Raw genomic sequence first — 24256 nt, forward strand, 5'->3', positions numbered from 1 at the left:
ATATACTACAATCATCTCAGAAAATAGACTGGCAATTAAAAGTTAAACAAAGATCTATTATATCTGTTTCATTCCTAGATATTTACCCCAAAGGAATAAAAACATACATACATATTAATATTTGTCTGTGAGTGTTTATAGTAGCTTTATTTATAATAGCTCCCAAGTTGAAACAATTGCAGGGTCTGTCAATATGTGAAGGAATAAACAGATTGCTGTATTTTTTATTGATACAATGGAGTAGTACTTGACAATAAAATGGATTATTTTTAAATTTTACAAGAGTTTTAGATCATTTTAAAAAGTTGCAAAGAAAAAAAAAATAAAAAAAATAAATAAAAAGTTGCAAAGATAGTCCCCATATAGCCCATACCCAATCTCCTCTAATGTTCTTTAAACATCTCTACTGAGATATAATTGGCATTTTAAAAATTGGACATATTTAATACATACTATTAGAGGAGTTTGGAGATATGCATACACGCATGAAAACATCACCAGTGACATCAAGATAAAGACCGTATCCATCACCTCCATCGATAGGTGAAGGCATAAACAAATTGCCATACATCTATACAATGGAATACTACTTGATCATAAAACGAATAAATTATTGATACATTCTGGAACACAGATAAATTTCAAAATAATAATGAGTGAAATAAGCCAGGCAAAAACGACTGCATACTGTATGATTCCATTTACGTAACATGGTAGAAATTGCAAACTAATAATATACTAACAGAAAGGACAGTGGTTACCTGGCAACAGGAGTGGAGTAGAGAGAGAAATAGGGAAGGATTACAAAAGGGAATGAGGAAACTTTTAGAGGTGGGTGATGGATAGGGTCTTTATCTGGATTGTGTTTGATGCTTTTGGAGCTATATGTCAAAATTTATCAAATTATAGAGTTTAAATACATGCAGTCTACGGTATGTCAACTACACTTCAATGAAGCTGCTTTAAAAAAATCATAATAAAAAGTTAAACCAATACCACAATTTGGATAGGCTTGGCCAGTAAAAATTGGCAATGCAGAGATTTCTGAAAATGCAACAGTGACTAAACAAAAACTGTGAATCTAGGGACAAACTCTACTTTTCTGCCCCCAGGAAACAGAAATGATAATTAGTCCAATTAGCTTTAGCAGGTAATTAGGCATATGGGCTTCTCATTGCCAATTAATTTCATTTGAGAAGTGAAATACAAAGACACCCTTATGATTTTAAACTTGTAGTATATAAGATGTTAATTTACTGAAAACATGAATTTTAGCAAAAGCAAAGTAATGCTTATATTTGGAATAATGGACTCTAAAAAAGATGAGACCATGCCAAAAAAAGAGACGCTGCATATTAAAGTTGTCATATTCATTCACAAAATAGTGTTTCCTAAATGGAAATTCTCTGGGCAGAAGAGTGTGAAATGAGAAAAAAAAGAAGGCTTTTATCTAAGTGTAAGGGATTGGGGAAAAAAGAGGAGAAAGAAAAATATATGCAAAAGCTATCATTGTGGGTTTTTGAAACTTTATTTTTTTTTAACTCCAGTATAATTAACATGCAGTGTTACTTTCAGGTGTATGATATAGTGATTCAATAATTCTATACATTACTCAGTGCTCATGATGATAAGTGTATTCTTAATTACCATCACTTATTTCACCCATCCCCTACCCACCTCCCCAGCTGGTAACCACCAGTTCTCTATATTAAAGAGTCTATTTCTCCTTGTCTATTTTTTGTTTGTTTCCACATACGAGTGAAAGCATATGGTATTTCTTTTTCTCTGACTTATTACACTTAGAATTATACCTTCTAGGTCCATTCATGTTTTTGCAAACAGTAAGATTTCATTATTTTTTATAGCTGAATACTATTTCATTATATATATATATTCATTATATATGTAATATATAATGATATATATTAAATATAATATTATATATAATATATATATGTGAACCATTTCTTCTTTATACATTCATCTATTGATAAATAATTGGGTTGCATCCATACTTTGGCTATTGTAAAGAATGTTGAAATAAACAACAGTAGTGCATATATTTTTTGAATTAGTGTTTTTTCATATACCTTGGGTAAATATCCAATAGTGGAATTACTGAATTATATGGTAATTCTATTTTTAATTTTTGGAGTCTTCATACTGGTTTCCAGAGTGGCTGACCAGTTTGCATTTCCACCAACAGTGTAAGAGAGTATCTTTTTCCCTACATCTTTGCCAATACATCTTGTTTCTTGTGTTTTAAATTTTAGCAACTCTGTATAGCCATTTTAGCCATTAAGTATAAGGTCATATCTTATTATGGTTCTGATTTGTATTTCTCTGCTGGTCAGTGATGCTGAGCATCTTTTCATGTGTCTGTTGACCATCTGTATGTCTTCTTTGGAGAAATGTCTCTTCATGTCTTCCACCCATTTTTAAATTGGATTATTTGTGGGTTTTTTGCTGTTGAGTTGTATAAGTTCTTCATGTATTTTGGAACAAACCCTTTATTAAATATGTCATTTGCAAATTTCTTCTCTCATTCAGTAGGTTATCTTTTTGTTTTGTTGATGATGTCCTTTGCTGTGCAGAAGCTTTTTATATTGATGTAGTCCCAACAGTTTATGTTTGCTTTTGTTTTTGTTGCCTCAGGAAACACATCTAGAAAAATGTTGCTATGGCTGATGTCAGAGAAATTACTGCTTGTACTCTCCTCTAGGATTTTTATGGTTTCAGGTCTCACATTTAGGTCTTCAACCCGTTTTGAGTTTATTTTTGTGTAGGATGTAAGAAGAGGTCAAGTTTCATTCTTTGGCATGTAGCTGTCCAGTTTTCCCACCACTTGTTGAAAAGACTGTCTTTTTCCCATTACATATTCCTGCCTCCTTCTCATAGATTAATTGACCATATAGTTGTGTGTTTATCTCTGGGCTCTCTACTCTGCTGTATTGATCCATGTGTATATTTCTGTGCCTGTACCATACTATTTTGACTACTAAAGCTTTGTAATATATCTTGAAATTTGAGATTGTGATACCTCCAGTTTTGTTCTCCTTTTTCAAGGTCGCCTTGGCTATTCAGGGGCTTTTGTGGTTTGATACAAATTTTAGGATTATTTGTTCTAGTTCTGTGAAAAATGCTGTAGGTATTTTGATAGGAATTCCATTAAGTCTGTAAATTGCTTTGGGTAGTATGAACATTTTAACAATATTTGCTCTTGCGAATCATGAGCATGGAGTATCTTCCCATTTTTTGTATGTCATCTATTAATTGCTTTTATCAGTGTTTTAAACTTTTCAGAATGCAAGTCTTTCAAAACCTCCTTGGTGAAGTTTATTCCTAGGTTTTTTATTCTTTTTAGTGCAATCGTAAATAGGATTCTTAATTTCTCTTTCTGCTACTTCATTAGTCATGTATAGAAATGCAATGGATTTCTGTGTATTGATTTTGTATCCTGCCACTTTACTGACTTCACTTATCACTTCTAGTAGTTTTTTCATGGAGTACTTAGGATTTTCTATATACAGTATCATGTCATTTGCAAATAGTGAAAGTTTTACTGCTCCCTTACCAATTTGGATGCCTTTATTCTTTCTCTTGTCCGATTGTTGTTTCTAGGACTTCCAGCACTATGTTGAATAAAAGTGGTGAGGGGCGATCCTTGTCTTATTCCTGATTTTAAAAGAAAAACTTTCAATTTTTCACCATCAGGTACAATGTTGGCTGGGGTTTTTCATATACGGCCTTTATTATGTTGACATATGGTCCCTCTATACCTACTTTGTTGAAGGTTTTTATCATGAATGGATGTCGTAACTTTGTCAAATGCTTTTTCTGCATCTATTGAAATGATCATATAGTTTTTATCTCTCTCCTATTATGTGATGTATCACGTTGATTGATTTGTGAACACTGAAATACTCTTACATCCCAAGAATAAATCCCAGGTGGTTATGGTGAATGGTTTCTTTAATATACCGTTGGATTCAGTTTGCTAATATTTTGTTCAAGATTTTTAATCTATGCTCATCAGATATATTGACCAGTAGTTCTCCTTTTTTGTATTGTCTTTATCTGGTTTTGGTATCAGAGTAATGTTGGCCTCATAGAATGTACTTGGAAGCTTTCCTTCCTCTTCCATTTTTTGGGGAAATAGCTTGAGAAGAATAGATATGAACTCTTCTTCAAATGTGTCATAGAATTCACCTGTGAAGCCATCTGGTCCTGGACTTTTGCTTGTTGGGAGTTTTTTGATTACTGATGCAATTTTATTGCTGGTAATCAGTCTGTTCAAATTTTCTATTTCTTCCTAATCCAGTTTTGGGAGGTTATATGTTTCTAAGAATTTATCCATTTCTTCTAGGTTGCCCAATTGGTTGGCATACAATTTTTCATAATATTCTCTTAAAATCCTTTGCATGTCTGCGATGTCTATTGTTATTTATCCTCTTTCATTTCTGATTTTGTTTATTTGAGTACCCTCTCTCTCTTTTTAAGTCCAGCCAACAGTTTATCAATTTTTTTGATCCTTTCAAAGAACCAACTCCTGGTTTCATTGATCTGTTTATTTTTTTAGTTTCTATTTCATTTATTTCTGCTCTAATCTTTACTATTTCCTCCTTTCTACTGGTTTGGGATTTTGTTTGTTGTTTTTATATCTCCTTTAGGTGTAAAGTTAAGTTGTTCATTTGAGATTTTTCTTGCTTCCAAGTTTATAACAATAGAGGCTTATTTGTATTGCTATAAACTTCCCTCTTAGAACAGGTTTTGCTGCATCCTAAAGATTTTGGACCATTGTATTTTCATTTTCAATTGTCTCCATTTTTTTTTTAAATTTTCTCCTTGATTTCTTGGTTGACATATTCATTGTTTAGTAGCATGTTATTTAACTTTTGTTAAGTGTTTGTATTTGTGTTCTTTCCAGATTTTTTCTTGTGGTTGATTTCTAGTTTCATAGTGCTCTGTTTGGAAAAGATGCTGGAATGACTTCAATCTTTTTTAATTTGTTGAGACTTGTTTTGTGGCCTAACGTGATAAATTCTGGAGAATGTTCTGTGTGCACCTCAATGTATATTCAACTGTTTTAGAGTAGAATGTTCTAAATATAGATCTGGTTAAACAGGTCACTCAAAGCCACTGTTTCCTTTTTAATTATCTGTTTGGATGATCTATCTATTGATGTAAGTGGGGTGTTAGAGTCCCTTACTATTATTGTATTACTATCAATTACTTCCTTTATGTTTATTAATAGCTGCTTTATGTATTTGGGTGTTCCAGTACTGGATGCATAAATATTTACAATTGTTATATCTTCTTGGTTTTTCTCCCCCTTATGATTATATAGTGTCCTTCTTTGTCTCTTTAGTTACAGTTTTCACCCAAACATCTATTTTGTCTGATATAAGTACTGCTACCCTGGCTTTCCTTCCACTTCCATTTGCATGATAAATGCTTTTCCATGCCTTCACTTACAATCTGCATTTGTCTTTAGGTGAAATGAGTCTGTAGTAGACAGCATATAGATGGGTCTCTTTTTTTTAACAATTCCGTCATGCTATGTCTTTTGATTAGAGCCTTTAGTCCATTTGCATTCAAAGTAATTACTGATAGGTATGTACTTATTACCATTTTGTCACTTGTTTTCTGGTGGTTTTTGTAGTTCTCGTCTGTTCCTTTTTTCTCTTGCTCTCCTCTTTTACAGCTTGCTGGCTTGCTTTAGCAATGTACTTGGATTCCTTTCTCTTTAATTTTTGCATATCTATTACTGGTTTTTGATTTGTCATTACCATTAGGTTTATATACAATGCCTTACGCATAGCAGTCTGTATTAAGTTGGTGGCCACTTAAGTTTGAACTCATTCTTTACTCCTCCCTCATTTCAGGTAAATGGTGTTATACTTTGTTATACTCGGGGAGGGAAATGGTGCCTGTCAGCTCTTTTATTCTTGGAGAAGTTTCCCAAAGATCCCTGCCCCTCCAGCTCTGAAGTTAGCAAACAAATCTCCCTCCTGTGTACCCCAGGCATTTTTCAAACTGCTCCTTGTATGATGCATCTAAGCAGGGCTGTTTGTTGTGCTGTCTCTTTACGGGTGGGGACTCAGTTTCCACTCACCCTATGGCTCTCCCACAGCCAAGCTGCTGACTTGTAATGTTCCAGGTGTTAAGCCCCACTGATTGTAGAACTTGAGAAGTTAAGCCCCTCTGGTTTTCAAAGCCAAATGTTATATGACACCCTATGCCTGGGGTGGCCAGCATGGTGTCTGCTGATCTCACTTCCATTCGTTTCTGGTGGCCCTCCCTCCTGTAGACAGCCTTGTGGGTAGTTTGGTTCCTGACCCCATCTCTGCCCTTCCTGTAGTTTTTAAGGTGGCCACTTCTTTATGTTTAGCTGTGGAGAATGTGTTCCGCCAGTCTTGGGTCATTTTCTGGTTATCTGCATCAATGTGGGTGTTATCTAGTTGTATCAGTGGGGCAAGGTAAATTTAGGATCCTCCTACTCCACCATCTTCCCCAGAAGTCCTACATTTTAGACTTTTTAATACCAGAGTTACCCAGAAGAAATATACTGTTTGAGTTACTGATAAAGAGATAAATACACTTGCACCAAGCTAGAGCTTTGCACAACCTAAAAGTAGTCAATTGAAAAGTTTTATGCACAACCATAACACCAAGTCCTAAAGATACATTAACCTAATAGAAAAAAAAAAAACTAGTTAAAGTTTCGAATTGCTTCATGAGGTTGAATAAGTACACCTATATTTCAATGTTATTAATATTTAAAGGTTATACTAAGTATCCTTTCTTTACATACTCAGATACTTGCTGAAAGTGGACATTCTATCATAAGGAGTTAATATGTTTTTCTCTCAATGATGATCACCAGAACAATTATTCCAGTTAGCTGAACTGACCACAAACTGATCCCCCAAATTAATTTGGGTACAAACAAGAATTTACCTATAAATTTGGCAGGAATTTTAAGTGAATTCTTGCAGTATATAGTTTATAATTGATAGAAGAGACAGAATTGAAAGACAAAAGTGTGCAAAATTTCCAAAATTAGAGATAAAAGTACCTTTCCCTTTTGCAGGTAAGAGGCTCTTAAACTATTTGAGCTGTGTTTCCCACAGTACTTATAAACTGTATCCCCATCAAAACCATCAGTCTTAGCCTCTTCATGTAAAGAAAGACCAACAACGCACAGGTGGAACAGAAAAAACAAAGAGATGTGAGGTTCAGGGAGGGCTATAGGCAAATGTTCAAACTGATATTGTTTTATCCAAATAAAAGAATTCTCCTATGTATCCTTCAAAAAGGCATATTGCTTTCATATGTGTATGTGTGTGTGTGTGTGTATATATATATATATATATATATATGCTTTGTCTGACACATATGCTCACTTTTCAGTTCTCCTTTATATATTTCCCCTCTAGACACTGAGTCACTATTTAATCTTTTTTTAAAAAAGTATCATTTTTAAAGAAAAGGTGAAAAGGTAAGCAACCAATGGAACTTTAATAAGAACAGTAAGACTACCAAATTCTTGACTGGTCAGATTCCATTGATCACAGGAAGTCATGCTGTGCAAATGACCCCTTGAAGAACCAAAAATATAACCTCAGAATTCGCTCTTTGAAGTTGCTTTCCTTCAACTGTCCTTTAGTGGCATAATTTCCTCTGCCTGCTTATTATCCCTGGAGGCAGCACCTACTGCACAAATATAAAAGTTCCCTCTGTTCCTACCAAATTCCTCATTCGGTTGATTATTCTATCATGCACACATCTTAACACTCATTTACTGCACATCTATTATAAGCCAGGCCCCAGTGTCATGTTAAGTAATGGGGATATGAAGATGAAAGAAATATAGATCCATGTCCCATCCTTCTGAGAGTTCACAGGCTATCAGAAATGATAATTGTGGGTCACAAAATGGGGTCAGTAAATGAATAATAAACAAAGTTAACTTTTATCGAGCACTTCAAGTGTTCTGCTTACTGTGTTAACTGATTTCTGCACTAACTCAGTTAATCCAGCCAATAGACCTATCAGTAGGTACTATCTGTGGCCTCATATTCCAGACTAAAAAATTGAGATGTAAAGAAAGGAATTTGTTCAAAGAGCATATAAACTTGTGGCACTCGCACCACAACCTAGGCACTCTGGCTCCAGCACCCATATTTCCAGACCCTGGTCCAGAGGACAGAGCACTTGCCCATGAAATCCTAGTATCTCCAAGAACTTTACTAGGGACTCCCTCAAGTTGGATCTAGAAGAAGAAACATCTGTAAGAGGGTTTGAGGGCCACAAAAATGGCTGGAAGTGTCTTCCTGGCAAAGGGAGAAATCAAGGTAAAAGGAATGGAAGTGATACCTGGGATGAGTAGTGGTGTTGCCTGGGAAGAGGCAAGAGGAAGGGGAGATCTGACAGCTGACAGGTGACTGCTTAGAAGCAGGACCCTAGGCCACTTACCTATCATTCTTCCCTGACCTGTCCTCACATGAGGTCCCTGCAGAGGCTAGGGTGGGCACTGTTGCTGTGTGATTTCTGCTTCCATGTCTTGGTATTTTTGCCCCTTCTTCTGGGCACCATGAGTGAATCGGAGTCCCTGCTGCTTCTGCTGGGATCAACTGTTGATGTTTCATGGTACTTGTCTTCACAGGTACCAAATCTCCATGAAAAATGTAGGAAGAAGCTCCCTTCCTTTCTGGGTTATACACTGGGAGGTAGGGTACAAGCAGTCCAAGTTGAGTAATCAAAGATGCCACTGCCTTCTGCTTTTATTTCAAAAAGAGGTTTTAGTGAAACTAGCTCTCTGAGAGTTTACTTACATTTTCCCCTCAAGCTTAGACTTGAATTCATAAAGGGCTCATCTGAATATCATCCTGCACTGGAATTAGAATTATTCCTCTACTAACAGATTCAGGCTTAGTTCACCCACTTGATTAAGTCTTCCTTTAAAAAAAATTACCTCTTCTCGTAATCAGAACACTGGTAGCCCACATGGCTAGTTTGTGACTGTCTGGACAGGTATGAATTGTGTAATTCACAAAGCATAGGCTTCAGCCTTTCCTGCCACCCCTGCAGTGAAACAGTGCAGTGAGGTGGCCCATCCCCATAGGCCTCGCTATTCCCCCACTAAACATCCCCAATCTCCCAGCACCCTCTGCTCAGCATTGAAAATACAAAAATGCAGTCTCTGAGAACAAAGACCTTACAAATACAAGAGGGACCAAAACCAACTGTAATAAAACATGAAATCCTAGGTATGCACTTAGTAGAGCATCAGCAATGAGGGGGGAATAATCAACTGTCTGGAGAGCGGGGCATGAGTAAGTAGGAAAAGCAAAGGTACTATTGAACCAGAGTCTTGAAGGATGAGTTGGAGATAATCAGGGTACAGGGGTGGGAGTGGTGGGCGTGGGTACGACCAGGGAGGGCGGAGGGATTGTCAATGACCTGAGAAACAAAAGAAAAGGTCCAGAGGCACAAGGTGGATGCTCAATAAATATTGAATGGGTGGGGAATGAATAAATAGGTAACAATAGATGATATGTTTGTAATATTTTACTCCTTCTAAAATGTGTTTGTGTAATTATACCATTTACTCTTCACAATACTCAAGTAAAAAGGCAGGGCTTTTAGGTCATATTTTATACACGATGAATTTGAGGCCCCAAGAGGTGTAAATGACTTATTCAGTGTCATGGGAGTGATACAACTAAAATGCTACCAAGGCTCCATAACATGCCATTGTCCTTCAATGATCATAGAATATCAGTAACGGCATCCATCAGAAGCAGCAGCAGTGGAGGGCAGAAGTGGCCCCCTGACTCCTCTGCTCTGGATGATAGTACTTCAGCTTCCAATTTAGCTTTCAGTTTAGATACAAAAGGGCAAAGGCTTTGCTTGGAATGCTCTTTGCTGTGAAGATTCCAGACATCACACTCAGCCACCTGAGAGGCCAAAACATTCTCTCCAGCTTTGACAGAATCTTTGTAGCCACATCTGAGTTCTGAAATGTTGCTATGAAGCTAAGAAGCTGTACTCTTAAATCAAATTCCAATATGGAAATGTGATATGATGAAAGATTACTACCCCTTCATAAACTGATAATGGCATAATACCAATTATTCTATTGGGAGGTATTAACATTAAGGTCTGCCCTCTGACTGAGAACAATCCCCTTTGTTCTCTAATAGGTACTACTTTCTTCCCACTGGATATTGGCATTGACACCCATTGTTAAATTATACCTTGCAGAAATCACCAAGGATTATCATGAATGTCAGCATTAATGTCAGCTTCAGTTGGCAACAAAGCCAACATCTGGGAGTTTGTTTGCAGAAAAGGAGCAGCCCACTTAGGAAAATCAGGCCTATCAAACTTCATGTGATGTGCCTATCAAACTTCACATCATAACTGATGTAATACAGTAAGAAATGAATAACACTGGGGGGGGGCATCATTAATCAGAAGAGTTAACAGATTGCCTCTCCAAATCCTCATTGTCAGCTTTGCCAGAAAAATACACATATCTCAGAGGAAACACTGATAAAAATGTTGCATGATCCTTGTTTCAATATGTTTGGGATATTTCATGAAGCCAGAAAATGTGAAAGTTAACCCAAAAGTCATTGCAGGGAGAATACTCAGATTACTAAGGAGAATGGCAAAATGATCTATATGACAAAAAGACAGAAAAGACCAACTTTATGGAAGAAGATTGATGACAGGATTACTTTGAAATATGTCTATCTTTTTTATACAAATCAATGCTTGCAACTTTATAAAGTGTTTTACTTATCCTGAATATATGAATTGCAAAACTGTATTCTTCTTTTTAGTTTTTCTGATGTGTTACCATAATAGCACTTATCCCATATAAATCAAAAAGAACAGGTCACCAGCCTTCTGGGATTGAACATATTTCCAGACCCATACAAAGCAATTTTAAAAGAAATCTCACCTTTTAAATTGGCTAGCACAGAATCAAGGAATTACTTTTGATAGATAAGGCTTTCACAATGCTCTTCAAACTTCACTATATCAGCAATCACAATCATTTATCTACAGAAGACTGTATCTAATTAATTTCAAGTTGATGATGATAATAGCAATGGCAATGAAGTAACGAGTCAGGCTAGTCTTTGAAATGAGGAATTTAAGATAATGGCAAGTCATTCACTCAAGAAGCCTTTATCGAACATTTTACCTTTTCCAGTTCCTGGGGAAAAAAGAAATAAAGCATATCTCACTCTAGCAAGAGCAGAGTGGGATTGAGAAAAATGGGTACCCTACAGTCTTCAAATATTAGCATCATTTCATTGGAAGTGGGTAAAGCCAGTTTTTTGGCTATGAGCTTTTACTGTCCTATCTTTATATTTAATATTATATGCATGCCTTTTATTTATTTGGAATTATCTTCAATTCCTAATACTTATAACTGGATAGCATTATCTTCACTAATTATCTTACATGGATATAGTTGCAAAATCTTGATCAAAGTGTGCTTCAAAATTTTTTTCCCCTGATTTTCAATCTGGCAATATATTTCAGGGTTTTATATAGGCTTTCCAACCTCTGAGTCTCCGTTTTAATTTCTATTTTCCAATTTTACATTTCAGTTTTCTGAACTAGACATCTTAAAAATACCTTAAAATATTTTAAAGAAGGTAAGGAAATAAGTCACCCCTTCCCAGAAAAAAAAAAGAAGACGTCTTTATTTTTGCATTACTCCATTCCACAATTTCAGTGGTTGCAGTTGTTGACTGCAATCAACTACCAGCTGATCAGTCTCAGGGGTAGTAAAATGGCATGCAGCTACAGCATGCAAGCACATGTGAACAATACTAAATATTAAGAATTACAAACTGACAAAGGGTTTCTCTTTCCTTCTCTCTTCCCTTCTTCCCTCCCTCTCTTCCTTCCTTTCTTCCCTCCTTTTGTATTTCCCTTCCTGCCTTCCTCTCAGCTCCTTCCTTCTTTCATTTCTTCCTTTCATCCTTCATTTATAATCTCCACTCTGGAGTGCAGGCTCTCTTGGTTTATGTCCTATCATTTGTGCAAGCGGTTTGGGGCAAGCCTGAATGAACTAGCAATTGTTTTGCAGTGGTATTTTATTATGCCCTCATATCTTGACAAGGATGTGCTTGGATGGTCCACTCCTTGATCAAATTCTGAGCAGTGAGAAGCACATAAATACAAGACTAACTATAAGGCAGCATGTGACTGCTTTAAAGGAGCTGTATGCAGCATGCTATGAAATGATAGGGGGTTGCTTGGGTGGCTCAGTCCGTTAAGTATCCGACTTCTGATTTTGGCTCAGATCGTGCTCTCAAGGTCATGATATCAAGCCCTGGGTTGGGCTCACACACTGGGCATGGTGACTGCTTAAGATTCTCTTTCTCTCTCTCTAATAAAAAAGAGAGAGAGACAGAGAGAGAGAGAGAGAGAGACAATAATTAGGAAATGATAGGAAAGAAGGCAACTGATCCTGAGGAAATTTGGAAGACCTCCAATAAGAGGTAACATTTGATTTTGCAATGGAATAGTGAAGAACAATTTGCCAGACAGACAAGATGGGAGGGCAGGGTATTCTATCCAGAAGATGATAAGGAGAAACATGGTTAATTCAGTCAACATCAACCAAACAAATTTGTTGGCTAAGTGAATATTTTGGGGAGATCTTATTTTTAATTATGTATTTCTATAGCCAAAGTCTAGTCCTACTTAGTCCCTGATAGAGTTAAGTGAGACATATAAAAGTTCATATTGAGATTCACATTCAAAGGATGCTACACTTAGTCTGGAAGGACAAGAACGTACTGTTGACAATTTCATAATGTCGTGGCCAGAGTGGCCTAGATTATTTTCAAGGTGAACAAAGGAGATCGTGGAAGTGCCAGTAGGTCAGAATGGCAAGATGTTGAGGAAGCATTCCGAAAATTGGCATTCACAGATATGTATACTCAGATTTGTGAGATTTCTCAGAAATCTGAAACTGCTTTATCTCTACTATAATACCAAATGGCTTGTGTTGGCTATTATTTGAGACACTGACATATTTTGTTATGCCTCCCATAATACTGAAGAAAACTCTCAACTGTATGTGGTATTTTCTTTAAGTATTATGGAAGGAGTATTCTTCATGTTTCTATTAGATGCTTTCTTTCCCAGACTCTTGGTATCCACACCTAGCTATTTTACATATCTTCCAGTTTGCATATACTATGAGTTAATTTTTTGTATAAATTCATTTTTCTATACTATTTGTTGTCTACTTTTTATATTTCTATAAATACAGATCGAAACTCTACTCATAGAACAGGTGTGTAAGTACATAAAATTGTAAAAAAGTGTTATTTATTGCTATACTTCCTTTATGTTATTGACATGGAAATTGAAAATCATAAACTCAGAAGTAAAGTGATCCAAAACCATCTGAATGCAATGAGATATAAATGTGTTCAAGTTGTAGAATTTTATAGCTGAATGTCATCTTAGAAGTGCTTTACTCCAGCCTCCTAATACTGAAAATAGAAAAGTGAGGTTCAGTGATGCTATAAAACGTCCTCCAGATTCCTCAGTGTTTATAAAAATCCTGGGATTAAAATATCAGTTTCCTGACTCCCAGCCTCCTATATCTTCCCCAGATCTGTTGTCAGTACTCATATATAACTCCTCTTTCCTTTAATATAATCACAAAATAGATGTTTAGAAGGGCCCTCAAAAATCACTTAGTACTGTTGTTCCAATGGATAGAACTCTTGTTTTCTGTACAGACTTCAAGCTATTAACGTCTAAAGACATAGCTATATTATAAATTAGAGTATAATTCAAATGTCATACCCAAATTGTCATCTTTGCCCTTTTAAATAAATGAGAGAGGTTCAGGGGCACCCTGGTTGCACATTCAGTTGTGGGTTTGACTCTTGGGTTTCAGCTGCAGTTGTGATCTCGGGCTTGTGGGATCAAGCCCCACTACAGGCTCCATGCTCAGCACAGAGTCTGCTCAGGTTTCTTTCCTCCTCTCCCTCTTCCCCTCTTCCCTGCCCACTCTCTCTGTCTCTAAAATAATGTATAGGGGTGCCTGGGTAGCTCAGTGGGTTAAGCCTCTGCCTTCGGCTCAGGTCATGATCTCAGGGTCCTGGGATCAAGCCCCGCATCAGGCTCTCTGCTCGGCAGGGAGCCTGCTTCCTCCTCTCTCTCTGCCTGCCTCTCTACCTACTTGTGATCTCTCTCTGTCAAATAAATCAATAAATAAAACTTTAAAAAATTTAAAAAATTAAAATAAAATAAAATAATGAATAAATAAATCTCTAAAAAAAGAGAGTGATTCATGAGCATTACTCTGATATTACATTAAAATTCAATTTAAAAATGGGGTATGGGGCGCCTGGGTGGCTCAGTGGGTTGAGCCTCTGCCTTTGGCTCAGGTCATGATCCCAGGGTCCTGGGATCGAGCCCCGCATCGGGCTCTCTGCTCGGCAGGAAGCCTGCTTTCCCCCCTCTCTCTCTGCCTGCCTCTCTGCCTACTTGTGATCTCTCTCTGTCAAATGAATAAATAAAATCTAAAAAAAAAAATTTAAAAATGGGGTATAATATACAGAAATGATACAGGGTAGTTTGTCAACAACATAATCACTCTAAAGTAAATTTGTTACTCATTATTATTTGGAAAGAGCAGTATCATTAAAGGATGCATAGAAAGTGTCTCAATTGCCAAGGATTCATCTAATCCAAATGCATCATGTGGTAGAAGCTATCTTCTAGATGTATTTCTGAAAAAAAAGAAAGAAAAGAAAAAGAAAACGCAGACTACTCAAAGATACGGTGCCATCAGTTCCCTTCTGCAAGTCAACTCACAGAAGCACCAGGCATAATTTCACCTATAAAATCACACATTCTTTAAATAACCTCCAAGTCCACTAGAATCCATCCTTTGAATGCACACAGCTGACATTGCTACATTATTCAACAAATATCTAATGAGACCACGTTCTGTGCAATGAATGCACTTTTATACTTTGGCCTTCAGTTCCTATTGGGCTTCATGCTGTCTCCCCTACATCTTAAACGGGAGGACTTTGGAGGCAGGATGTCTGGGGTCTAGTCCCTTCTCTGGCTCATGCTGGCTGAGTAACTCCTCTCTAATCCTCAGGGTCCTTATCTGTAAAAGAGAAATAGGAATGCTTATCTCATAAGGTTAGGAAAGGTAAAATAAGATAACACTTGCAAAATACCTAAGCCTAGTACTTAGAAGGTAAAGTGGAATTGAAATATTAAAGCACCAAACATTTTGATTCACTTTGGTTAAAATAAAACCATAAGTCCAATATTTTAATAGTATTTAACGAGAAAACTTCAGGAGGAATAACTTTTTTTTGACACAGTGCTTTTGAATATCCAGGATACCGAGCTCTTGATTAATCCTATTGAAAAGATAATCCAGAAAGTTGGAAAATATTTAGGCATTGATTATCATAGAGGCACAAGGTATAAAGAACTTAGGATATATACTGATAACTAAATCTATACCTATTCTTTATTTTGTCATTGTAAAATTGATTATGGGGCAAGTCTGCTGCAAATGAAAAAATTCTTCTGTAATGTTCTGTTTGCACTTTCAGAGTTTTATTTTTCTTTTCAATGGAATGTATTCCATGACCTCAAGACTATAATTACTAAGAGCTTGTTGTATGTGCTTTTTTTTTTTTTTTTATAAACTACGTTATTTGTTACAGGAAATTGAATTTACTCACCAAAATCGTAAAACACACATTGGCCCTCTGATGTTTCTTTCACTCAATATCTATGTCTGTCCTTACTAACTGTTGCAATGCATGTACTATAATGTGGAACTGATTTGCTCGTCCATCAGAAAGCTTTTTAATCTAAAATTTTTCCTTTTGGAACTCTTTGCAAAGATTAATTTTTGACACGTGAATTAACACATTCATCCCTAAACAGAGATTCTTCTACAGTGAATGGTAAGTACAAATCAATGTTAACTTTAACTAGTGATATTAGTATTTTCATTACTTATTCTCTCTTCCACCCTTTGACAACCACTCTAAGGCCATTAGAATAACAGAAGTGGAGTCATTGTGCCTCCTCTTAGGGGAAAACAAAGTTTAACACACCAGGGCTCAGAATCAAGTTAACTGTCCTGTGGCCACCACGTGGGCTTTTGTCTTATTCCTCCTCTACCTTCCTGTAAGACTGCCCACAAATACTGAGGGCCCCCCCGTAGAATTTGGGGCTCTTGCTATTTATTTCCTCACTAAATACTGGTGTCCTGGCCAGAAACCCAGGCTTATGACCAGATATCTGCTGAGGGTTCTCCCCCAAGTCCCACAGCTTCCTGGTCTGTCTGCATCTCTAAACAGGACAAGGCCTTCCATGAGAGTCCCCGGGGGCTTGCCTGCCAAAGAAATGACAACCAGGTACTGGCTTTTGTTATATTGTGCTTGATTATATCCCACAGCGAATAAAAGTGAATGTAGAATCCTGCAGTTTGAATCAGGGACCTGGTGCTGTTTTTTTCTTTTAAGCATCAGGATCATCCTAGCTAATGGCATCAAGAAGGTGTCAGTTGAGTAACTGACTAGCCTTGGGAAAAGAAAGATAAAGAGAAACTCGACCAGCGAATTTGCTACTTTCTTTTATCCTCACTACTGGGAACAAGCAGAGTTCAATTGTGACATGAAGAAACTATAATTAAAAAGCGAAAACACACACACACACACACACGCACACACACACACAGAGCAAAAACACAGGCTAACAAAGAAAGAACAGAGAGACCATGACTTGAGTGTCCTACTTCAGCAAATGAAGGCTAAATTACTGAAAACATTAAGTTCCCATCACTAGTGCTCTAGGCAGATTTCTTTTCTATTTTCTCTGGGTATTGCTTTATGAAGAAGCTCTGTAAGTTTTTTTGTTTTGTTTTGTTTTTAAGATTTTGTTTATTTATTTGACAGAGAGAGACACAGTGGGAGAGGGAACGCACGCAGGGGGAGCAGCAGAGGGAGAGGGAGAAGCAGACTCCCTGATGTGGGGCTCGATCCCAGGACCCCGGGATCATGACCAGAGCCCAAGGCAGACACTTAAGGATGGGCCCCCCCAGGCGCCCGGAAGCTCTGTAAGTTCTAATGTATTTACGGAAAACGGACTTAACTTGGTCATTTCTGAGCAGCGTCTCATCATCAGGACACAGAAAATGATGCGCGCACCTGAGGAAGGACAAACCCACGGCTCCTCCGGGAACCGGCTCCTGGCGTCCCCCCTGCAAGCCCGCCCTGGCTCGGAGCGGTCGGAGCCCTCGCCCCTGAAGCCCCACAAGTCACGCAGCCTCGTCGGGCCTCGTGGACCCGCCTGTAAAATGATGCTTTAAAAGCACGACGCCGGAGGGACGAAGAAGCACAAACAGGGTAAAGTGTCCTGGGGGGGCCAGGCCCGCCGTTAGCCGTGCACGAAGTCACCGTCGCAGACCACAGAGCTGTCGCCTACCTGGTCTGGGTGCCTCACACCCGCGTCCTCTCGACTCCCGAAGCTCCGAGGCTCCGAGGCTCCCTCTCCGGTCAGCAGCCCCGGATCTCATCCCCCATCCCAGGCCCTGGTTCCGACTGGTCACTTTCTCCACGTCCCTCGGGTGGCCCGGGGCTCTTCTCCCTCCCTCGTCACAGGGGACGCTGCGGTCTCAGGGAGCGCGAAGGGACGCTCCTTGGAGCTGGGGAGCCTCCCGCTCCTCTCCGTCTCACTCCTGGGCCAGTCGGCTTCCCTGACACCCGGCCTTTGAGTAGCTCAGTGCGGAGAAGAAGAAACAAAGAAATTCCGGTGCTCTTTCTGTTTGTTTCGGTTGTGGTTTTGGCAGTGTTGGATTTTATGGAAACCCTGTGTTCCTGGAAAATAGCGATGGTTAAACAAATGCATCCCCACCCCCATTCAGAGAATGGCTTATTACAAAGAAACGTCCTTCCCTATATGACTTAGATGAGCTTCACTGATGCTTCCTTATTTGCCTAAGACAAAACCAGACACAGACCCTCCAAATTCCCATTCTTTATCTCATAAACACTTAGCTGACCTGCTTGTTCCTACTGATCCATAGGAGTAAAATGCTTGCCAGTCCAACTTAGGTTAAGCTTCTTTCCTTTCCCCAGACTCCCGACATTTGACCCACCTCAGCCTTATAGCAGGCCTCTCCATTATTCCAATAGACCCCTTTTTTTCCCTCTTGCAATAACCCTTTGAGTAAAGAAAGTCTTTATCTACATCTTGGATGTCTTTTTCATTCAGCAATTTATTGGTTTGCTTTTTGGAAAGGGGCCCAGGCATGAAAGGTAGATGCGGAGTGGTTGGAAAACTAGCAGAGGATAGAAGCAGTGAAGAAAATCCGTAGGTATTGTGTTTGTTTTCACAGACAATCTTCTCCTGATGGGAATGAGAGGTGAAGTGGGTGCAGAGTTGGGAAGGCATTCCTATAAGGCTGTGGGGTAGAAACAGGCTCTGGATCTCTGAGTCCCAAAATGGGTTCTGCACTCAGATCCCTCAGATCCTTGAATGCAGCAACCTGCCTCCTGGAAGCAAGGGATGCCTGCTGAAACTGCTCCTCCTCACCCTTTCCCTCCTGGGAACCCAAGTACAAATCTTCCATCTTCTCCAGACTGTTCTCGATGCTGCATTCCCATAACCTGTTATGTCCTAGAGCTAGGGACATGCTCGGTATACTACAAGCTTCCACAACAGATAGACTCTTTTGCCACTGTCGATCTGACTCACTTTCCTCAAATTTCCATTTTCCTGGGGTCCCCTTGGAAAAACAAAGGAGAAAAATGAGGAGAATTAAAGCAAAGTGTTTGTTTCCTTGTTTGTTCAATAGAGCATTCGAAATATAAATCCTTATTTCTTCTAGGCTTGATTAACCCCATGTTTTAGTTCTTTCAGGCTGCTATAACCAAATGCCAAGGACTGGATGGCTTATAAGCAACAGAAATTTATTGCTCAGTATTCTAGAGGCAGACAGTATGAGATCAGTGTGCCGGGATGGTCAGATGAGAACCCTTTCTTGGGGTTGCTGATTCTCCTGTATCCTCACAGAGCCGAAGAAGCATTCAAGCTCTCTGGGGAGTCTTTATAAGGGCACTAATCCTATTAATAAGAACTCTGCCTTCATTACTTCATCATCTCCCAAAGGCCTCACCCTGAAGATTAGATTTCAACATATGAATGGAGGGGACAAACATTCAGACCAGAGCACCCCAAAGTTGCTGAATCAAACTCTGCATTTCTACAAGATCCCTACAGGAATCGTATGTGCATTCAAGTTTTATAAACATCGACTTACAGCATTATCATATTAATATTATGTTTTCTATGCCTGAACCATGTATAAAAGTTCAACATTTCATTGAAATGGGAAGTTGAAAGATAGTGGTTGGCGTTCACTCAAGACCCGCGTGTGAATTCAAAACCATGGTGTTCCTGTATCATCCCTCCAGTCACCACAGGACATTGGCATCTTCTATTGCCAAATGAGGGTGTTGTGTATGGAAACGAAGGGAAGGACTCGGACCTCGCTAGTAGTGAAACCGGAAAGGTGTTGTATTATCCTCTACCTTCTCTGCAGAAGAGGCTGGATACCTGGGCAGGAGTATTTCCTGTGAAGTCAGCAGTAGCTAGTGGCGACCAGAGGAAATAAACCTAAGGCCAAGCGTTTAGCCAAATTTCAGAAAATGCCAGAGGTATTTGAAACTTAGTTTTATCAGTTCCTTCTCACATCAAGGGCAGAATCCCATCTAAAGAGACATTTTCATCACTTCTCAGCCTTTTGGCTAAGATGAAGTGTAGTATCTGTTCTTATCAGTTTAAATAGACCATTTTCTATCAATACCATAATCACGTTCTCTTCTCATCATTCTTTGTATTGAATTTGCACTGTAGAGACTAAACAGATGGTTTACTTACTATGCCCCAGGCGCTATAGACAAAATGTCCTATTTGATCTTCACAGTACATGAGGCATCAATAAAATATTATTATTGCATTTTACAGATGAGGAAACAGAGACTCAGAAAAGTTGACTTGGAAAAGATTCTAGACCTAGCAGAAACATAAGTTATTACAATTTATGATATCTGACCCCCCCAATCCTACTGTTTTCATTATACCGTAATGCTTTACCACATATCTAAATATGGTCTCATCTTCAGTTTACACAGAACGTTTACTATTCATTTTTCTTCTCCATATTGACATCAAATAATACTAGTTTAAAGTCATGTTATTTAACCATTTTACAAAACCTATTCATATGTTTTGCTTCATTAGTACTTCTCAACATTTCTGTGAAATGGGCAAAAACAGTACTATGTCCTCCATTTTATTTTATATTTTTAAAAGACTTTATTTATTTATTTGAGAGAGAACTCAAGCAAGGGTGGGGGAGGGAAGGAAGGGGTAGAGGGAGAGGAAGCTGCAGACTCCGCATTGAACAAGAAGACTACACGGGGCTCGATCCCAGGACCCTGAGATCATGACCTGAGCTGAAGGCAGACACTTAACCCACTGAACCTCCCAGGCACCCCCACACCCTCCACTTTAAAGAAGAATTATTAGAAATTTAGATAGGTTAAGGAATTTTCATAATTGAGACAGCTACAAAAAAGACTACATCCAGGTCTGAACCTTAAAACTTTATATTCCAAATCCATGACTCTCAAAAATATATCACACTAACTCAACCAACTCTGCACATCTCTTCGGATTTTGTGGTTTCTAAGGAAAGCACTACTATTTATTTCAAAAATATATTATTGTTAAACAAATTACATATGGGGGGAGGGGAGACAACAGTGAAACATGTGTTATATGTAGTGTCTAAATGTAGTGTCTCTCCCCATTGGATGGGGACCCCCAAACTGTGGGGTGAAGATTCAGTGGAATAAGGTGGTACAGGCAGTGACAAGAATTCACCTGAGGCAGAATAAAGGTGATAGAAGTTTACTGAATATATGGCTAGGGAGCAGGGTCCAGGACAGCAGAGGAGAGGCTGTCTGCAAGGAGGCTGTGGGAGGCGGCTGTTTGTAAAGGGGGAAGGTGAGGAGGTATGGGGACATATGTAGTTTTCCCTTTGTTGACAACTCTGCCCGGCTGTAAGGAGCCCATTCGTTAGTTAGGGCCTATGGCTGTTTTGAGGTGGGTCCCCCAATGGGCCTGTCCATATTCAGCCAGGGGGTTGCTTTGGGCCCTTTCTACACTCCATTGCTCAAACCTGCTGCCTTAAAGTGGCCTCCACATATATTTCGCCAACAGTGGGATGAGATTAAGCTAGTATACTAAAAAATATTTAAAATCTAAGGTTATTATTTTTTTACCTCTTCTGAATTTTATTACTATATTCCACATAGAAAAGTAGATAAAACATATATGTACTATGTAATAAGTGATCAAAATGTAAACATCTAGTCAAGAAACAGAAATTGCCAGAACATTCAGACTACAGATACACCGCTTCAGGAAAAAAAAAAAGAGAGAGAGAGAGAGAGATCCAGATAGAAGGCCCCAGATGAAAGAAGAGAATAAGAACAAAAAACAGTAAATACACAGGTAAATGTGCACTGACTACATTAAAATACTAATAATGTATAGTAGATTTATATGTAGAATTAAATGCATGGCAATGTGTAAACTGACGTGAGGTAAATGAAAGTGTGTTAAATTCCTTGCATTATTTGAGAAGAAAACAAAGTATTGATCTTTTTTTAATCAACTTTATTATGAAATGTAGTGCACATATACAAAGTCCATAAAACATAAATGCATAGTTTAAAAGAAAACTGAAAAGTGAATACCTGTGTATTCATTCCATTTCCTTACCCAGCACAACCTCCTGCCCTTCCCCTACCAGAGTAAAGCTTATTCTGTGCAGTGTAAATGCCTGACAATTAGCTTTCTTGATGGTAATGTAAGTGCATGACATTAAGCTTCTGATTGCTGAGGCAACCACTTCAAAGTCATCCATCCCAAGTAAACACATTGTCTGCTAAGCAGCTAGGCAACTAGATGAAGGCAGGCAACCCTACTAAGGAAGTTCCCCTATTAGAAAGCCCTGGTAGATTTAGATAACTGACGTTTTGAGTTGATTACCCATGTCCCTTCCCACTTTTTAACTCCTGCTCTTATGTTTTAAAGTGTGTACCAATAATAGAGCTTGAAGTCTGGAATTATGAGGCTACCAGCTTTGGTTTTCTTTTTCAACATTCCTCTGGCAATTTGGGATCTTTTCTGGTTCCCTAGAAATTTTAGGATTATTTGTTTCAGTTCTGTGAAAAAAGGTTGATGGTATTTTGATAGGGATTGCATTGAATGTGTAGATTGCTCTAGGAAGCATAGACATTTTCACAGTATTTGTTTGTCCAATCCATGAGCATGGAACATTTTTCCATTTCTTTGTGTCTTCCCCAATTTCTTTCATGAATATTCTATACTTTTCTGAGTACAGATTCTTTGCCTCTTTGGTTAGATTTATTCCTAGGTATCTTATGGTTTTGGGTGCAGTTGTAAATGGGATCGACTCCTTAATTGTTCTTCTGCCTTGTTGTTAGTGTATAGATATGCAACTGATTTCTGTGCATTGATTTTATATCCTGATACTTTACTGAATTCCTGTATGAGTTCTAGTAATTTTGGGGTAGAGTTGGGTTTTCCACATAAAGTATCATATCATCTGAAAAGAGTGAGAGTTTGGATTGCAAGCTCTATTACAAAGCTGTAATCATCAAGACAATATGGTACTGGCACAAAAACAGACACATAGATCAATGGAAAAGAATAGAGAACTCAGAAATGGACCCTCAACTCTATGGTCAACTCATCTTCGACAAAGCAGGAAAGAATGTCCAACGGAAAAAAGATAGTCTTCAACAAATGGTGTTGGGAGAATTGGACATGCAGAAGAACGAAACTGGACCATTTCCTTCCCCCATACACAAAAACAGACTCAAAATGGATGAAAGACATCAATGAGATAGGAATCCATCCAAATCCTTGAGGGAGAACACAGGCAGAAACCTCTTCGACCTCACCCACAGCAACTTCTTCCCAGAAACATCAGCAAAGTTAAGGGAAGCAAGGGCAAAAATGAACTATTGGGACTTCATCAAGATCAAAAGCTTTTGCACAGCAAAGGAAACAGTCAACAAAACCAAAAGACAACTGACCAAATAGGAGAAGATATTTGCAAATGACATATCAGATAAAGGGCTAGTATCCAAAATCTATAAAGAACTCATCAAACTTAACACCCAAAGAACAAATAATCCAGTCAAGAAATGGGCAGAAGACATGAACAGACATTTCTGCAGAGAAGACATTCAAATGGTCAACAGACACATGATAAAGTAATCAACATCACTAGGTGTCAGGGAAACACAAATCAAAGCCACAATGAGATACCACCTCACACTAGTCAGAATGTCTAAAATTGACAAGTCAGGAAATGACAGATGCTGGCAAGGATGCAAAGAAAGGGGAGCCCTCCTACACTGTTGGTGGGAATGCAAGCTGGGGCAGGCACTCTGGAAAACAGTATGGAATTTCCTCAAAAACTTGAAAATAGAACTACCCTATGACCCAGCAATCACACTACTGGGTATTTACCCCAAAGATACAAATGATGTGATTTGAAGGGGCATGTGCACCCTGATGTTTATAGCAGCAATGTCCACAATAGCCAGACTGTGGAAAGAGCCCAGATGTCCATCGACACATGAATGAATAAAGAAGGTGTGGTATGTATATTTACAATGGAATATTATACAGCCACAAAAAATGAAATCTTGCCAATTGCAATGACCTGAATGGAACTAGAGGGTATTATGCTAAGTGGAATAAGTTAATCAGAGAAAGACAATTATCATATGTTCTCACTGATACGTGGAATTTAAGAAACAAGGCAGAGAATCATAGGGGAAGAGAGGAAAAAATGAAACAGGACAAAACCAGAAAGGGAGACAAACTATAAGAGACTCTTAATCTCAGGAAACAAATTGAGGGTTGCTGGAGGGGAGGGAGGTGGGGCATGTGGTGGCTGGGGGATGGACATTGGGGAGGGTATGAGCTAAGGTGAGCGCTGTGTGTTGTGTTAGACTGATAAGTCACAGATTTGTGCCCCTAAAACAAATAATACATTATATGTTAATTTTTTAAAAGGGGGTGTTCCAATAAAGAGTATACCTGGAGA

The sequence above is a fragment of the Martes martes genome (genome assembly GCF_963455335.1).
Source record: "Martes martes genome assembly, chromosome: X".
In the NCBI taxonomy this organism is placed as follows: Eukaryota; Metazoa; Chordata; class Mammalia; order Carnivora; family Mustelidae; genus Martes; species Martes martes.